Below are 19,137 nucleotides of genomic sequence, written 5' to 3' on the forward strand. Positions count from 1 at the left end.
AATGTCATCTAATTCCAGTTGGATGGAGTGGGGTGTCTGCTTTCGCCTATACGTCAAAAAGAAGAGTGTTTCTAAAGCCGTGGTTGTCCTGAGATTTCTCTGAACCAGCCAGTGTTTGGTTAGTATAGCGAGTCCCTTATGATCTACCACAAGGCCTGCATACATTTTTTTGAAGGTACCTTTTTTTAATATGCTCAGAACCTGGGAAGGGTGGGCACTGAATGGGGATATTCCCCACGTCTTTTACCGCCAGACAACATTAAGAGAAACCCAGCTTAGTGAATCCACGTCTTCTTTTTTTTTTTGCACAACGATCTTGCCTAACTACCCCGTACAGCAGGGTGTGCTTTATTGTCTTGCATACCTCAGTGCTAACTGTCCTTACCATTGACTCTTTTTTAGTAACACCAAATTGATTACCTCACTAATTGGTTAGTAAATCTGGTATTGTAAGATTCCATAGGGCAATCACCGCATTTTGGTCTTTTTTCCCCACTGTAAGGGCAAGCTCTCACCTTGCTGTTCCCACCCCTGTGCTGGGGGAGTGGGCCGAGCTGAGCATGCAACTCTAGGAATGAACTTTACTGCAGTCTAAAAAGTTCTAGAACTCACTGATTGTCCCCACCACTCATTATGAAACAGGCGCAAAACTGCCACTCCACCCAAATGTGGTTGTTCACATGAATAGCCCTCTTCTTCTGCATTTATTTTCTAGTTATCCTCAAGTTGACTCTTTGAATGCTGGACAAAGCAAGGGCTACCATTCCAGCTAAAACTAGCTTTTCCACCATCTACATTCTAGGAAAAAGCAGCAAAGAGTCTTGTTGGCACCTTATAGCCGAACAGATCGTTTTGGAGCATGAGCTTTTCCTGGGTTGAATATCCACTTTCAGTCGTGATGCAACCCACGAAAGCTCATGCAACCAAAACGTCTGGTTAGTCCTATAAGGTGCCACAAGACTCTTTGCTGCTTTTTAATAGATCCAGATAACAATCACGGGCTCCCCCCCCTCTGATACTTTTAAATTTCTAGAGAGTGATGGTAACTTAAGCAACAGAAATCTGTGGTCCAGGTAACTTTCATTAGCTGAATAAGGCTGTATTGGAGTTCAAACCTGACAAAGAAGCGGGAGCTATAATAAAAGAGGGTTTCTTGACGAATCCTGGGGAGGGGGGCAAGGAGAGAAAGGGACTACAGATACCTCCATGAATTCAGAGGGATAAACCAATGTGCATGAGGTCAGAGAGAAGGAAGAATCCTGAACTAGAGGTACTCGGAACCTAAGACCCAAAGAATGCTCTAGGAGTTGTGGTGTAGGAAATTGAGGCAGGGAAATTGTGTAGAAGGGTTTTATTATTTTTTTTTGATTCAGATCTGTATACTTATTGTGCTTGCTAACAGAGTGTATTTTTGGGAACCCTTGTAAAGTCTGTGTAACAGTGTTCAACTACATACATATCAATTGAAGAGGTGAATCTGTGTACCTGGAGTGCCCACAATGTTGAAGCTCTGGGTAAAAGGGTGTGTTTAAGTCTGGGTGGGGTCAGATGCTGGGCCTGGGGGCTTAAGAGAGCTAGGTTGTGAGACTCCTGTAAACTGGGTAAGTGGAACTAGGAGCCTGTGCCCTGGGAGTGTACCCAGCGAATCTAAGGGAAAAGGCATGTTGCTGCGAGCATCCTTTTCTAGGCCAAGGGAAGCTTAAGAAGCACAAATCAAGCACATATGGGACCCATAAGGCAGCAGTCTTGTGAATGTCCAGCAGAGGGAGCCTTATCAGACCTGTGACTGATTTTAAGAGGGGTATAATCGTTGTAATTGCTTTTAATCTGTATCCTTTTTGTGTCTAATTCTTTTAATTATGAGTCTTCTGAAATATTAAACCTTCAGTGTATTTATAAAATATAAGCTAATTGTCTCTTTCATAGAAGAAAGAATTTAAACAACCAAGTATCGCTAGAAGTGAAAGTACAGATTCCAATATTTGAAGGTGTCGTATTGTCATCTAGAATACTTTTAGTGATATATCTTTATTATGCCTAATTTTAATATTCCTTGAGTAACCAAAATTGCCATTCAATGTGCATTTGGTGTTCTTAAAAATGTAGGATTGGGCCCTATTTGTTTCTGTAACTAATTCCTTGCTCTTCTAATTCTCTTTTAATACAGGTACAAATCTGAACTTGAGAGAAGTCAGCAAACATTGATTACAGGAGACTTATCACTCAGGAGGACCCCACAGAAGAATTTTTTCTGATCCTTTAACACCAAATCAAAATCACAATGGTCACTCCCCTTCCCCCCTAGGATGCAATTGAATAAAATGTAAATTCCTGTGAAAGTACAGGTCACTCCTGAAAGCCTAAAAGAAAACAAAAGGTGAATGAAGAAAACAGCTGACCATGTGTTTGGCTTATAATCTGTTCATGTCTATAATTTTCCAATAATTGAAAATTAATTCCCATGAGTGACTATGTAGGAATTGAAGTGAGCATACTTTGTGAGTCCAAGACTATGCTTTGTCTTGATTCAGGGGAGGGTACAAATGCAGATACTAATATGGACGTAACACACGGACGTCCTAACTAATTATGTTCTATAAGAAAATATTCAGGTAAAATTTTCATTCAAAATAAATTGAAATTCAGTTTTGCCGACTGGTGAATCGGGCTTGAGGGATTTAGTAGTAAGTGCTCAGAGTCGGAACTGCTTACCAGTGACAAGTACCATCACACAATTTGCTTGAGTTTAGGGTTGTGAAATTCAGACTCGACAAGACAAAACAAAACCCCACAGATTTCATGGACACCAAAAGAAGGTACTGCCCAAAACTTGCATTTGGCTGCCTGGCTGGAGTTGGAGATCCCCAGTCCTTGTTCTCATTTGAAAGCTGAGATTTCAGATGCTTTTGGAAGCGGCAAAGCACTCCGGCTATGGTGTTCCTTGAGAAAGTGGCTGCTACAGTTATGTAAGGAATTAAAGTGGAGAGAAGCAAGATGTGACTTTAGGCTGAGATTTTCAAATGTGTGGTGAGTCCCATTAGCAAGAAGTTAGGTTTCCAACTCCCACTGATTTTTCTTTTGAGCTCCTTTGAATCTTAATGCCTGATTTTTAATTCATGCTACAAATGAATGTTAATGCCAGCGGAGCGATGGGAAAGAAATCTTCATTCAGGAGATATTACAATATACATTTGTACCCCTGGTATTGGTTCCTCAGTCTAGTGGTTGCAATTTCATTGTGGCACTGAGTTCCAGATCTCAGTTTTCAGTCTCTGAACTGTTCAGTTTTAGAAGAACTCCCGTTGAGTTGTTGTCTTAATATATCACTAGAGATTAATGAGGGCTGTTTGCTTTTATCACCCTTGTCTAATATTAGGCATATGAAATGGATAGGGAAAGATGATGTATGAAATGAGGCAGATTATTAGCAAATATTCACTGTCAATTTGTAGATTTTAAGTTTGAAGAACTCCAAGAAAAAATACAATAAAGAAGTTGAAGAAAGAAAAAAGCTGAGAAATAGCCAGATTAAAAGTATGGGGCTAGAGTATCTCAGCATTAGAATCTCATTTAATGTGTGAAATGGAGAAAGGTGCAGTTCTTCAAAATTAGCCGTATGATTTTTTTCAGGGAAAGTGGTAACATTAAATGTGCTCATTGTTCATAGCATTGAGATTAAAGTGTAGATTTAAGAAGAGTAAGCAGGGGGTATGGTTAATTTCCTGACAGCATTTTTGAAAAGTTAGTACTAATTAGAATACACAAAAAGGACTTTTTAAACATATTGTTTTCATGTAAAATAATCACACGACTGAGAATTTCTCAATACTTAGTTATAAAGAGGGATAGAATTTATATGGAATGATTATGTTTTTTAATTTAAAATCTGAAAATGATCTCTTATGTTTTCTGTTTTAAAAAGCAAAACAAACAAAAACCTAACCTACTCAACTTGGGCACAGTTGTTTTACCACCTTAAGAATATTTATACTACTTCAACATGCTTACATCCTTTTTTTAGGAAACGTGTACTGAAAACCTAACAAACAAAAATTAATGAAATACATGTACAATCACTTTCTAGTAAATTTAGAAGTTGATTTACACGATAAACTCAGTGTAAATATCCAGGAATATTCCCATTACTATTTTTCAGTAGGTGCTTCCTTTGTAGCACTTTTAAAGACTGATAGCGCTCTGTAGCGAGGCGAAGACTCACCGCTGTGGCACCTCCTGCTGTTCGTCTCTTTCCAGCCTTCGGAGCGCTCTCTGGCCGGCGGATGTCTCGCCAGCCTCAGGCCCCATGTCCCTCCCAGACCCCGGTGCCCTTTTCCTCGGGGTTCTGCCCCAGCAATACCCCCACTCTCTCTGGGTCTCCCCTCCCAGGGGAGCTCCCAACCCTCTAAAACCACCTTGCCTCAGTGGCTACTGCCAGTCATCCTCTTGCCCCCACTCATTGGGGCAGACCGCAGTTTGTCATGGCCACTCATCATTGGCAAGGGGTTAGGACCAGCTGCCTCTGCCTATTCCTGGGCTGCCCCTCTGCAGCACCAGGACCTCCATAGACCTCCATCAAGACCCGCAGCCTGGGGAGTTGCAAGGCTAGAGCTCCCCAGCTCCCCTTGCCCTTTCCCCCAGCTCTGCTCTGCTTCGGGTACCTTGTTTGCAGACAGCTCACCCCTCTCCCTCCAGGGCTGAAGAGAGAGTCCTTCAGGTGCTGGCTCACAGGCCTCTTATCAGGGCCAGCTGGGCCCTGATTGGGTTGGCCACAGCTGTGGCTGCTTCCTCAATCAGCTTGGCTTGGCTGTTTTGAAGCCCTGCTTTGCTGGAGGGGGGAAGCTGCTCCACTACTGATGCCAGGGATTACATTCTTGTGAATTTGGGGGAGCAGTATTGGGGCCCTTAGGGCTTTAGTCAAAACCCCCATTCAAATGGTTGACATATTGGAAAACCAAGTTCAGTAAGTACCAATAGCAGCTTTCTGGTATTTTTAGAACAGAATGGTCTGATCCAGTCGGGCCAATGGTCCATCTAGCCCATTATCCTGGCTGCTGGAACGAAAAGACACACAGCTGTCCTTCATCCAGCAGTCAAGAAACCCTTTAAAGAAAGGTTTTACTTCATCCCATTTTCTATGGGGACAAGAGGCAATTCCTAGTCACAGTGGCTTAAGATCAAAGAAGACAGATTTCAACAACAAGTTCCCTGAAAATTGTGGTAATTCTTCTGTCATCAAGCAGTTAAAAACACAGAACCAAGGCATCTTGCAAGTGTTGTTATGACTTTAAATCTATTTTGTAAATAAGAACGTCTTATTTTTTTTAAGATAATTAAAACCCTCTGTGTTTAAGGACTTCATTGAAGACTGTTTTGTATATAAAATGTGGGTAAAATACCTACTCAACGTGTAAGACTTTTGGAGATCTCTGGGCAAAAAACACGATATACATGTTTATTAATTATTTTCTTAGTTTATAAAGTTTTTCCAGTATTGAAAAAATTAACTGAGCTAAGAAACTGACTTGTTTTATTGTGTTTTTGAATTTAATTCTTTGGCAGGTTCTGTAGAGTAATCTGTTCCATCAAGAAGTCATTTTTCATGGAGATCCTTGCCTGCTTAAACTAGAACCATAGTAGAATGAGCATCTGGAGCTTCTTCAACTGAGAAGTCTTCTGAGCTCAAGCTCTCTAGTGTAGCCACTCTAAGCCGATGGGATAGAGGTCTAGAGGTCTCCCGTTGGCTTAATTCCTCCGGGCCCCGCAAGCGGTGGCAGCTGTCTCCTGCCGACACAGTGCTGTCCACACCGATGCTTAACTCTGTGTAAGTTATGTCGCTCAGGTGGGTGACTAATTTCACACGACTGAGCAACCAACCTTATGTCGACTTAAGCTGTAGTGTAGCCATAGTGTCAGTGCAGCTGTGCAGGCTACCCACTTGGAAGTCTTTGTAAACATTCAATAAACGCTATAGGAAGAACCTTCTCTTCAGCAGATAAGGTGACAGGTGACTTAAGGCCATTTCATGTCTTCTGCTCTGCCATTCTGTCTTTGCTCTTCAGATTTTCTGTCAGTAAATTTAGTTACCTTGTTGGAAGTGTTTGGGACCGTGTCTGTATCCTCCATTTTTTTTTCAGTGAATGGATGGGTCTCCTTTCTTAGATTTCTGCTTTAATCCAATTAAGCCAAAATCGTTGGCAAGTGGTCTTTGAAAAAGATCATTTTTTAAATGGTAATGCTGTTCTGCAGGACAGTTATCTCAATTCAAACACTCACCCTTTGCTTACTGTTTAAATGGGAAGAGTTTTCATTCATTGTTTAGTTTTTGTGCTTGGTCACATTTTAAATTTAATTGAAAACCTATTATGAAGTTTCAACTTTGTAAGCCTGAAGGGTTTGTTTGTTTGTTTGTTTGTTTGTTTGGGGGTTTTTTGGGTGTTGTGGGGGGGAGGAAGGGGATGGGGCAGTGTAGCGAGTCGGTGTGGCTCCCCTCCTGCCCAGCAGAGGGCGCTCCCTCCCAGAAGCCCAGCTGGGCTGAGCCACCACTTCCTGTCCCCGCCCCCGGAAGTCAAGGGGCGGGACAGGAAGTAGAAATGGAGGACGCCAAAGCTCAGTCCGGAGCCAGCCACCGCCGGGAGCAGACGTGCCGGCGGGGGCTCCAGACTGGGAGCCCTCCAGGACCCGAGGCGGCGATCCGGACTGGCCGCCACTGCCCCGCGCCCGGTACGACGAGGACCCCGCAGAACTTCCCCGGGGTTGGGACCCGGAGCCGCCGCTAGGACTCCCTCGCACCCGGTACGAGGAGGAGGAGCCGCCGCCGCTTCCGCCCTGCTGTTACCCGGAGGAACTGCCGGAGCCAGCCTGGCCGGACTTCCCGCAGGAGTTGCCGGACCTGCCCCCAAGCCCTGGTCCGGGAGACCCCATGCCGGTGGACTGGCCTGAACCCATGGCGACCGAGGAGCAGTCTCCCCCTCACCCCAGTGCTCAGACAGAGACGTCTGAACTATTGCTGTAGCTCAGCTCCTGCTGCAAGGACCTCAGCCCCCTTGAACTATCGTTGTTGCCCCGCCCTGACTGAGGGCCTGGGCTTCCTGACTTTGTTGTTGCTCAGCTCCTGCTGCAAGGACCTGAGCCCTCCTTGAACTATTGCCTGTTGCCCAGCCCCTGCTCCAGAGGGCCTGGGCTTATATTGAACTATTGTTTGCTGTCCCGCCCTGACTGAGGGCCGGGGCCTCCTGGCTCTGTTATTGCTCAGCTCCTGCCACCAGGACCCGAGCCCTGTGAACTGCTGCTGCCCGGCCCCCTGCTCCAGAGGGCCTGGGCTTATATTGAACTACTGTGGCCCCGCCCCTGCCCCAGGGGCCTGGGCTTATATAGAACTGTTATTGTGCTGCCCCGCCCTGACTGAGGGCCTGGGCTTACACTGATTGACTGTGTGCCTTGTGTTCAGCCCCTGCCTGATGGTCTGAACAGGTGGACCTTCCTGAGACTGATTGCTGTGCAGACCTGAGCGTAGGACTGCTATTATGCTGCCCCGCCCTGGTTAAGGGCCTGGGCTTAGATTGACTGACTGTGTGCCTTGTGTTCAGCCCCTGCCTGAGGGTCTGGACAGGTGGACCTTCCTGAGACTGATTGCTGTGCAGACCTGAGCGTAGGACTGCTATTGTGCTGCCCCGCCCTGGTTAAGGGCCTGGGCTTAGATGGACTGACTGTGTGCCTTGTGTTCAGCCCCCGCCTGAGGGCCTGCACCTGAGAACCTTCCTGAGACTGATCATTGTTCAGCCCCCTGATCTAGGGGGCCTGAAGGCACTGAGACTGACTGTTGTTCAGCCCCTGATCCAGAGGGCCTGACTCCTGAGACGGTGCTAACCCTGACTTCTTGCCGCCCACCAGCTAGGGGGGACAAGGAGCGAGTCAGTGTGGCTCCCCTCCCGCCAGCTGGAGGGTTGAGCCCCGACCACCAGCTTACAGGCAGGGAGAAGGGTCAGTGACCGAAAAAAGGAAAATTCTCAACTGCCATTGGCTGCCATCTGTTTGTTCGCAGATAGAGTACCAGTGAAATAGGTCCTCATAAAAGAATGATCAGATCATTCATTTCACATGCTAATAATCTGAAATTGATGATTACTGTTCTTCATGTGCAAAATTCCATTGAAGTCTGTGGAAAAGAAACTATAGATTCTGAGCCTCCCCAAACACACACACGTGTATCATGAGAAAAGCAGTTTTGATTTTTAGATAAGTGGTTTTAGTGATGTGAAAAAAAGACCCTATATGATATTTACAAAAGGCCCCTTCCAAAAAGGGAGACATGCATTGACTAAGTTAAATGAACACTATTGGGTTAAATTTGGCCCCAAATATAGGTTTCTAATAGCTTTTCTTCAGAAGCAGCATTTCAAAACTGAAGACCAAATAGAAACGTTTCAATAACGTTTTAGAAAATTCCAGTGGAGGTAGTTCTTATAAACAAAGAGCAGTGATTCTCAAGCTTTGGTACTGGTGACCCCTTTCACATAGCAAGCCCCCCGCCCCCGTATAAATTAAAAACATTTAAAATATATTTAACACCATTATAAATGCTGGAGGCAAAGCAGGGTTTGCAGAGAAGGCTGACAGCTTGAGAACTCCCCCACATCATAGCCTCACGACCCCCTAAGGGGTCGTAACCCCCAGTTTGAGAACCCCTGACAAAGAACCTCTGCAAAATTTGTGTCTTCAACACTGCAGTGTTGTGCCAATGCATAAGAATCAGAAAATGAAGCTAGTAAAAAACAAAGTGAAACTGATCTACAGCCACTATCCAAGTTCAAAAAATAAATATGAATTGTGCCAACCAGACTTTTAAACGCCTTTCAATTTTTCCAATTTGATAATAGATTTTTAAAATGTTTTTATATTGCTACATATTTAACCTGATAAGCAGTTTTTAAATAGTTATTTTCTAATTTGCATCTTATCAAGCGTCTAATTAGAATGTGTAGGCTGCTTCAAAATACTAATACTGTAAGTACAGTGAAACCCCGTTATAACACGATGTTTGGGGTCCAAAAATTCCACGGCGATAAATGCGGGGTCGCGGTATAGCAGGGTTTCAAGCTGGTCAGTTTAAGTCAGTGGTCCCCAACGCGGTGCATTGATGTGCGCCGCCTAGTGCCTACTGCCCCTAGTGCCTAGTGCCTGAGCAGGGGAGAGAAGCCACGGCCCCGCGTCTGCCGGGGACAGAGAGCACCGGCGCCCACAGCCCTGGAGTTCTCTATCCCCAGCAGGCGCGGGGCCATGGCTTCTGTCCAAATGGATCATGAAAACTGGTCTTTTGTGTACTTTTATCCTATTCTATACAGATTTCATGGGGGAGACCAGTGTTTCTCAAATTGAGGGTCCTTACTTCTGTGCTGCCTTCAGAGCTGGGCTTCCAGCTAGCAGCTGCCACTCTCCGGCCTCCCAGCTTAAAGGCGGCGGCGTCAACACCAGCAGCACAGTGGTAAGAGTAGCAGCACCGCAACCCCCCACCCCTCCACAGTAACTTTGTGCCCCCCCCCGCCCACACACACACCTTTTTGGATCAGGACCCCTAGAATTACAACACTGTGACATTTCAGATTTAAATAGCTGAAATCATGACATCTATGGTTTTTAAAAGCCTATGACCGTAAAATTGACCCAAATGGACTGTAGGCCCCTACCAATAATATTCCATAGAGGAAGATTGACACCTGGTGGCCAATTGTGACCTTAAAGGGACACTGTCATATAGTTTAATATTTTCAGCCTAAACTGCCATAAATTCAGGGGAAAGTTACTTGGATTCTAAACTATCGCAGGCTCAATACTTGGGTAAACTCGAGTCAAGGATGAGAGTGCCTTCCAATAAATTTGTAGTAAATAAAAATAACAAGTATTAAAAATACGGGAAATTCAAAGTTAAGTTAAACGTAAATTGCAACCCAACATTTATCAATTTGGAAATGTATAATTCAGGCTCTCAAACAACCTCAACTCTGCCTCTTCAGTGACTCTAGCCTCTAATCTTTCTTCCTGGAAAATGTGCCGTTTTCAAGTCCTTCACATAAGAGTTTGCGAGATAAGATCTCCATACTGAACTGGTGTTTTGATCAAGGGCTTTTTGTACTGGCTCCAGGACAATTTGTAAAAGCCAGTGTATTATTGGTTTAATGAACAGACCACTCCTATCTCTTTGCAACTTTTTTCCCTTTGAGTGGTTATCCATTTCCACAGTTTGCTGACAGGTGTTCAATGCACCCCACTCACCCATGTTCAGAGTCTCATGCACGTTGAGCGTCCTCATATCCTGCACCGAGGGCATAAAAGGGTGGAGCAGGCCAGCCACCACTCAGTTCCTCTCATGCCTCCTGGCTTTGAGATGAACATGGGCAGTGAGCAGTGCTAACAAAATACCTGGCTCTTTTTAAATCTGTGCAGCGTGTAGATAGAGAGAGCTAGTTGTTGCCTATTGGCATTTTGGTTTTTTAACCAGAATAGCTATTTCTTTCTGGTGTCAGGATGGCTTCTTTTAAGTCCCCTGGATTTACATACTGCCCATCAAACACGGGCACTATACCCTGTAATGTTTGGCATTTTCCAGGAACATTCCCCCAAACAAAATACATATTTGCAAGTCCTTCATTTGCAGGACCTGCAAATCTAGAGAAGCCCTGCTCCAGATGTACTTAATGGATAAAGAAATGAGAGTAGCTTCAGGCCCTGGGTCAGATAACCATCCTGTAAATGCCTTCTCTGCTCCTTAGAGTGCTAGTACTGGGTCCCTCGCTTCCTGGGCCTCATCAGCAACATCCTCTTTCAAAATCTGGCACGTTGAACAAGAAGCTTTCTGTGAAAAAGGTACAGGGCACGGAAGAGTCCAGAGATGATCCCAGACTAAGATCTCCTCAAAGAGAAGGATGGAGAACTCCAAGCTTTTATGCAGACCCAGCTTATGCTTATGCTTTATCTTATGTCCGGACAAAGTGTCTTTTGGACACATGCTGTGTTTCCTACTGACAGTTGTCACAGATTTGCATCTGAACCAAGGCCGGCTCTAGCATTTTTGCCGCCCCTAGCAGCAAAAAATAATAATAAAAAGAAGCCGCGTTCGCGATTGGTGACAGCTCTACCGCCGCTTCTTCTACGGCGGCAATTCGGCGGCAGGTCCTTCGCTCCGAGAGGGAGTGACGGCCCCACTGCCGAATTGCCGCCGAACTGCCGCACGTGCCACCCCTCTCTTCATTGGCTGCCCAGGCACCTGCCTGCTACACTGGTGCCTGGAGCCGGCCCTGACCTTGCCTACTTTTCAAATGTTAGGCTGTCTTTTATTTTGATCTTAACTCTGAATTACCTTGGTTTCTGATGCTTCATTTTGTTTGTTTTTGATAACTGCAGCATTACGAATTTTTAAAAAAACAAAACTTACATGTACTGTCAACTTTACTCACAGAGTTTAATGATTTGTTTTGTTTGGTTTCTGCCTGGGGATTTTCTTGATAATTTCTTTAAGACATTTTGAAATCTTTCCCATGCAAAGAAAGAAAGCTGGCAGAGAGCCCCCGGTGTTATGCCGAGAACAATGGGGGAGCTAAGAAACAGGGAACATTGTAGTACTTGAAGTATGATAGGGGTCCCTCAGGTTCTGTGGGTACCAGGAGAACTGGAGGTTCTGGTGGAGCTACTGAACTTTGCAGGCACTCTGAGTTGAGATTAGTGGAGAAACTCTGAGGGGTGCAGGAATGCCTGAGAACATGGGGAAGTTAGTCCAGCTGAATGTTTTGGCCTCTGCCAATTGCTGCAGCTCCACAATTTCCATGTGTATTGGGTAGAACATTGTAACTCATGCAAGTCATGGATTCCATGATTCTTCATATTTCTCTTTAGCTTAACTCTTTTCCCATCCCCTTTCTGCCCCTCCATACACACTTAGATTAAAGAAGTTATGTTGCCGTGGGGAAAGGCACCACCACATACGTCTTCTGGAGGTGTGATGGTTGTCATCTACTCTTTTTGCTGTCAGGGATTTTATCTATGCATGCAGATTCTGCTGCCTACTTAAGAATGTTAGAAAATGCTGCTGCTTGTTAGAAAATTCTGCTGCTTCCTACATCCTATATACAGGATGCTGAAGATTATACCATCATATGAATGGGGGTTAGGAATTTGCCTCTGCAGAGGTACGGTAATGGCTGTTCTTTGCTACCTCTGTAAGGACCCCATTGAGAGAAGGTCTTGGCTGGGAGAGTAGGTTGAGGCCAGGGACAATGAGTCAGTCCAGGGTTATTACCATGTTTGTATACAGATGTTCAAGTAAGTGAATAATGAGAACTTTTCACCTGTGAATAGGCCCTCTCCACTTCACTGACTGATAGCAAAGTGCAGAGGAAAGATTGATTGGTTGCTACTTCTGATGTCACAATGATGCTATTTGTAAATCACCTGAGTTACTGGCATAGCTCTGTCACCATAACCTCTAGATGTGACTGTTGAGAGCTTTTCTTATTATAGTCTAGCTTCTTTACTTGAGTTTGAAATCCGATTGAATTGCAAATTATATTAGTAACTATGGAATATATGAAGAGTTTGGGGTCTTCTGTCATTGAAATAATCAAAGCCAAGAATAAGGTGAGAGAACAAGCAGTGAATTTTATTAATATTGTGATTTTGAAAAAAAAAATTCTCTGGCAAAGTAAGAAACTATTTTATGCAAAAAATTAATGTAATCTAAAGTGTAACTCTGCTAAACTTGGAAAGTAGATTCATTTATTATACTGTGAAACAGGGATTTTTAGTTCCACTTTAAATGCAAATGTCAACCTGTTGGGTGAAAACCAAATCCACTTCAATTTAGGCTTAAACAATTTATTTTAGCCTTTTATTATATATGTTTTTAGACAATGCTACTATCACGTATGAATTACATAAACATGCAAAAAAAGATAAGGCAAGACAAGGAAGTGCTCAAGTTATCTTTCTTGGGGACAGGGTGACTCTTCTCAAATCTCTGCTATGCTTGGCTATTTTTCCTCTGTCTCTTCTCCACTATTATGTCAATCATCTATTTTTTTTTTAATCCTCTGTTCTGTAACTTTGCGCAGACTCAGTAGAGGAAGCTACCTCATCCGTGTCTTTATCCATATATATTCTACTCTAACCCCCTAATTAAAATATTCGCCTGCATAAATCACAATAACTAACCCAGATTAATACATTTTTTGCTTATCCTGCTAAAACTTACTTATATCTGTGTAGTTCCCAACGCAGCTATTCCGTGCTATCACGCTCCCTGGCTGCATGCAGTTGTACTTATAGTACAACTGCAATTTTTATTCTTCGTACTCATCTGTTTCTGTGGCCTTGAGTTTTTACTTGTTAGCTGGTTGAATGGGCAGGTGGGGGATGAGGGATTGTACCTGACTTGTACAATTTTGCTGCTTGTTAGAAAATTCTGCTGCTTTCTACATCCTATATACAGGATGCTGAAGATTATACCATCATATGAATGGGGGTTAAGAATTTGCCTCTGCAGAGGTACGGTAATGGCTGTTCTTTGCTACCTCTGTGAGGACCCCATTGAGAGAAGGTCTTGGCTGGGAGTAGGTTGAGGCCAGGGACATTGAGTCAATCCAGGGTTATTACCATGTTTGTATACAAATGTTCAAGTAATTTAACAATGAGAACTTTTGACCTGTGAATAGGCCCTCTCCACTTCACTGACTGATAGCAAAGTGCAGAGGAAAGATTGATTGGTTGCCACTTCTGATGTCACAATTATGCTACTTATGAATCACCTGAGTTACTGAGCAAATTGCACAGGAAAGATTGATTGGTTGGTACTTCTGATGTCACAATGATGCTATTTGTAAATCACCTGAGTTACCGGCATAGCTCTGTCACCATAACCTCTAGATGTGACTGTTGAGAGCTTTTCTTATTATAGTCTAGCTTCTTTACATGAGGTTGAAATCTGATTGAATTGCAAATTATATTAGTAACTATGGAATATATGAAGAGTTTGGGGTCTTCTGTCATTGAAATAATCAAAGCCAAGAATAAGGTGAGAGAACAAGCAGTGAATTTTATTAATATTGTGATTAAAAAAAACCTTGTTAGCTGGTTGAATGGATGGGTGGGGGGATGAGGGATTGTACCTGACTTGCTGAAAGCTAACAGCTCTCTTCTATACCCTGCTATCTGCTTGGTCAAGAACTTTATAGATGAGACACAAAAGCCAATTTTCTGATTTACAGACTGTTTCAGCAAAATCTGACAATCTCAAGCAGCAGAACTACATACAAAAAGCAAACATTCCTATTTTCTTCCAGAATTGTATATAATAATTTCTCTAACATTACTTAGTACACATTTCACTAACACAATTCATTACACAGTTCTCCAAGAAAGCTTAACTATGTATGTGCTTGCTAATGGTGGCTCCATAATTTACAGTTGAGCTTTAGAGTTACAAACACCAGAGATACAAACTGATCAGTCAACCACACAAATCTCGTTTGGAACTGGAAGAACATAATTAGGCAGCAGCAGAGACACATCCCTTCTACCCCAACCCACCCCCCGCAAAAAAAGGCAAATACAGCACTGTACTGTGTTAAATTACTAAAAAATGAAGGGAAAGCAGCAGTTTTTCTTCTGCATAGTTAAGTTTGAAAGCTATGTTAAGACAATGTTCAGTTGTAAACTTTTGAAAGAACAACTGTCATGTTTTGTTCAGAGTTACGAACAACGTCCATTCCCGAGTTGGTAACTCTGAGGTTCTACTGTATATTTAAGTCCACCATTTCCCTATGCCCTTAAAAGATTTAAATAGCTTTATATGAGCTAAAACATCTCATACTTTGGCTTATGCAGCACCAGCACAGGCAGAAGTTAATAAAGCCTATTAGTAGAACTGTATTGCAGTCTGTGAGGCTGATGCATAAACAAGAAAACAGAACAGTGCTGTCCACTTAGAGTCACAGACCTGCATGATCCAGGACAGATTTTTTCTCTATCCTTTGGACCCTCTAAATTCTGGTGGTACCTCTGGATCCCTTCCATGACAGGAAAGAATTCACACACCTTACTGAAGCGTTTTAAAGTGCTCAGAATGCAAGATCTTGGGTCCTTCCAAGACCTCTCCGTTTTGCTGCAGAAGAATCAAGGGGGAAAAGGCCCTCTTGTATTCAGTGCAAGGAAGCCAAGAAATTTCTGTGGCTATAGTACTGATAGAATTGAAACGTTGAACTAATTTGCATTAGTGGAGCAAACGTGTGTTAATCATATAAAATGGATTTTTTTTTTTGCTAGCTAAAACAGATGCCAAACAGGTGTACACTGATAAGAGTAAAGAAATAAAGCCAGTCAAACCCAGCCTCTCATTAAGAGGCAAATCCTTATTTGGTCCCATCTTTCCATATCCATGAAGAGGCCTACACTTTGCTATATGGGATAGGGTAAGCAAGATTTCAGCAGCCTGCACAGCACTTCCTTTCTCTGCAGGAGCTTCCTTGCCACTGCATGAAGTGGTTGTTTGGTTTAGTGGGTCAGCCACTGCACTGATATACTGGACAATGTAGCAGGAGAACCATGGAAACTAGTGGATCATCTGCTGCTCTATGACTTTTGGGATTAGTGATTGGTTCCTTTTTTCCCCTACCTTTTCATTTTTTTTAATACCAGTTACGTGGGTGTGTGCTGTGGGGAAGATCTGCACCTTGAAAACTTTTCCTTTATGGATAAGTTGCTCTGATAGACTGAACAAATAGCAGGCCAGCTCTCTAATGAGGCAGCCAGCAATGCAGTATTGTTATTGCGGTAGAGTGAATAACGATAACAAATATCTAAGAAACACAGATATTTTATATATCCTAAAGCCATTTGAAAGTGTCATAAAAAGACGTTTAACATTGTAGCTCATGCAAGTCATGGATTCCACGATTCTTCATATTTCTCTTTAGCTTAACTCTTTTCCCATCCCCTTTCTGCCCCTCCATACACACTTAGATTAAAGAAGTTATGTTGCCGTGGGGAAAGGCACCATCACATATGTCTTCTGTAAGTGTGATGGTTGTCACCTACTCTTTGCTGTCAGGGATTTTATCTATGCATGCAGATTCTGCTGCCTACTTAAGAATGTTAGAAAATGCTGCTGCTTGTTAGAAAATTCTGCTGCTTCCTACATCCTATATACAGGATGCTGAAGATTATACCATCATATGAATGGGGGTTAAGAATTTGCCTCTGCAGAGGTACGGTAATGGCGGTTCTTTGCTACCTCTGTGAGGACCCCATTGAGAGAAGGTCTTGGCTGGGAGTAGGTTGAGGCCAGGGACAATGAGTCAATCCAGGGTTATTACCATGTTTGTATACAGATGTTCAAGTAATTTAACAATGAGAACTTTTGACCTGTGAAATGTGAATAGGCCCTCTCCACTTCACTGACTGATAGCAAAATGCAAAGGAAAGATTGATTGGTTGCTGCTTCTGATGTCACAATGATGCTACTTGTAAATTACTTGAGTTACTGGCATAGCTCTGTCACCATAACCTCTAGATGTGACTGTTGAGAGCTTTTCTTATTATAGTCTAGCTTCTTTACATGAGTTTGAAATCCGATTGAATTGCAGATTATATTAGTAAATATGTTCAAAATAGTTCAGTAATTTTTTTCTGATCAATCAATGTGCCGATTCTCTGTAAATTTAAAGTTGCATTGAATTTATCTCCTGTGCCTAAACACTTATTAAAACTTTAGCACACACTTGTCTTCTAGCCAAGTGTAATCTGTTCTCAGTTTGGTATGGGATACCTGTGTGAGTGTTCACTAAGTCATGGAACACTGTAAGCAGTTTTGGGGCAGAGACCATGACTTCCTCGTATGTATGTCGTTTTTTGTTGTTGTTTTTTAAACAGTGCCTACTAAAGTGGGATTTCAATCCTGATTGCGGGGCGGGATTGCTATTGTAGTACAAATAATAAATATTACCCTTGCATCACTGTGATTTATGATTAAACTTTGTATAGCGTGAAATGTTGGAGCAAAAAATGGACGACCTACTGAGTCATCAGAGACAATTTGTCGAAAATAATTGTCGGTCCTTAGAACAGAAAATAAAAGAAAAGGAAAAGGTAAGCCGAGACCCATTTTTCCACAAGTTTAAAGTTGCCTCCAGACTGCTATTACCAGAGTGAACAAGTTGTTCATTGAGTATTTGTCCATGTAGAAGAAAAAACGCTGACGATTCCATATCTGATGTGTGCGCGCCCACATGCACGCTCTCAGAATTGTTTCCCCATAATGGTACCCCTAGGGCCGGCTTTGGCAACCTCTGGAGCCCTGTGCTTATGCGCCGGTACATGGGGCCCTGCTGGTCCCACGCCATCTCAGTTCCTTGAATGGATCTGTATTTGTTAGTGAAACAATGCACTGGCCTACCACGAATTAAGTTGACTAAAGCCATGTTCCCTAGCTGTTGATAATAGTAGTCTGGTGGTTATAACTTGGTCAGAGGAAGTGAATCCATATTTCTTCAAGGTAGGCTGGGCAGGCAGGCTACCAATTTGTTCACCTCTAATTTATAGTTCGATGACAAAAATAAAATCAGAAAAAAGTTTGAACATTTTGCTAATAATTTGCTCACTTCTTCCTGAGTTTGACCCTCCCCGCCTGCATTCTTCTGCTCCTGGCAGGCCAACCCAGGGTAGGAGTGGGTCTTTGGAAAGGGTCTGAGGGCAGAGAGGCTGAATATAATAAGGGGGTGGGGAGACATAAAGGTTTGGGGAAATGGATCACTGGGATCCAAGAGGGTGGGGACTTCATAGGATGGGTCTCTGGCTGGCAATGAGAGTGGGAACAGGCTGTGGGGGTGCTTGAGGACATGGGATGGGCAGCTGTCTTGCTGGAGGATAGGAGGGTGCTTAGGAGAAAGCAGAGGGGAAGCACTAGCACTTCACTACCTTCTCCAGCTGATAAACCTGCTATGATTTGTTAGAGGGGAGTCCTGCAGCTGCTGCCAAGAGAAGTTTGGCAGAGAGGTTTGTTGCCAGGAGACGCCCCTAGTGCTTTCCCTCCCTATCTTCCTCCGCTTTCTGCTCCCCCACTCAGCCCTCTCTTTTCCTTACCAACCCCAACACCCCCTACTAAACGTCCCGTGCCCCTCATAGCCCTATTGCCCCATATAAATCCCCTCTCAAATTCATGTAGAGCCCCAACCATAAGGACCGTGGGGCTGGGAAGAAGCCTCAAAAACGAATTATACCCAGATGGATATCTACTTTGCATCTCCTAATGATTGCAGGAGATGGGCTAGATTCCTGAGGATCTTAGGAGGTGTGCATTAGTGAAGTTCTGCTCCCCCAGACCTGAGGCGGGAGGAGTCAATGCCCCTCTACCAAACTTCTGTTGCTGCCCAGTCATGTGTTAAGTCAAATTGAAAATAACTAAGGCATTTTCCTCATGAAAAACATTTTGACAGCAATAAGCTAAACATGTAATCATAGCAAAGAAGGGAATTCCCCCCACCCCAAAGGCTCATGACTATTGGGGCTTAGTCTGGTTGCTTAGTTGTAATGCTCAGTGTTGTTATGGAGATCTACTTTTGAATCCATGTATAAGCTTCATTCCATTATTTGCTAGTATTTTTTTCATCCACCTGTATTGGTGTAGCAGATGAAGTAGGCTACTCTGATTGGCCAAAGTGAGTCATGGCCATTAGTGGCCATAACAGAATTTATGCTTTACTTAAAAATGGTTTTTAAACTCTTTTTGCTTCTGTCAGAGAGCGCTTTAGTGTAATTAGTAACTTTTTAAAGAGGCGATTTACAGTCCCTCCCCCGCGTTTTCCAGTGTTAATAGTTATAGTAACTTGACAAGAAACATGTAACAGGAGTGTGTGTTTCTCTCTCCTACCCCTTCCCCCCCCCGCCAATCTTCTACATTTCTAGGAAGTATTTTGTCAGCTACATGACTTACTGGGAGGGGATCTCCCGTGCGACCAGATAAACAGGGACTTGCAGCAAGCCAACGACGCTCTACGAGCAGAACTCGACAAAGTAGGATTTTTAATATCTGAACTATTCAAATGGATGTGGTGATGCTGAGTTTTTATTGTATGTAAAATTTAACTGTCCTCTTTA

General features: G+C 43.3%; 1 long non-coding RNA gene across 1 annotated transcript; it reads left to right on the forward strand.

The window, feature by feature from the left end:
* Positions 1 to 13,559: 13,559 nt before the first annotated feature.
* LOC123367369 lies at positions 13,560 to 19,084 on the forward strand. Its single transcript, XR_006578427.1, has 3 exons — positions 13,560 to 14,059; positions 17,026 to 17,130; positions 18,946 to 19,084. It is a non-coding gene; the product is annotated as an uncharacterized LOC123367369 (long non-coding RNA).
* The last annotated feature ends 53 nt before the right edge of the window (positions 19,085 to 19,137 follow it).

The sequence above is a fragment of the Mauremys mutica genome, chromosome 3 (genome assembly GCF_020497125.1).
Source record: "Mauremys mutica isolate MM-2020 ecotype Southern chromosome 3, ASM2049712v1, whole genome shotgun sequence".
Taxonomy (NCBI): Eukaryota; Metazoa; Chordata; order Testudines; family Geoemydidae; genus Mauremys; species Mauremys mutica.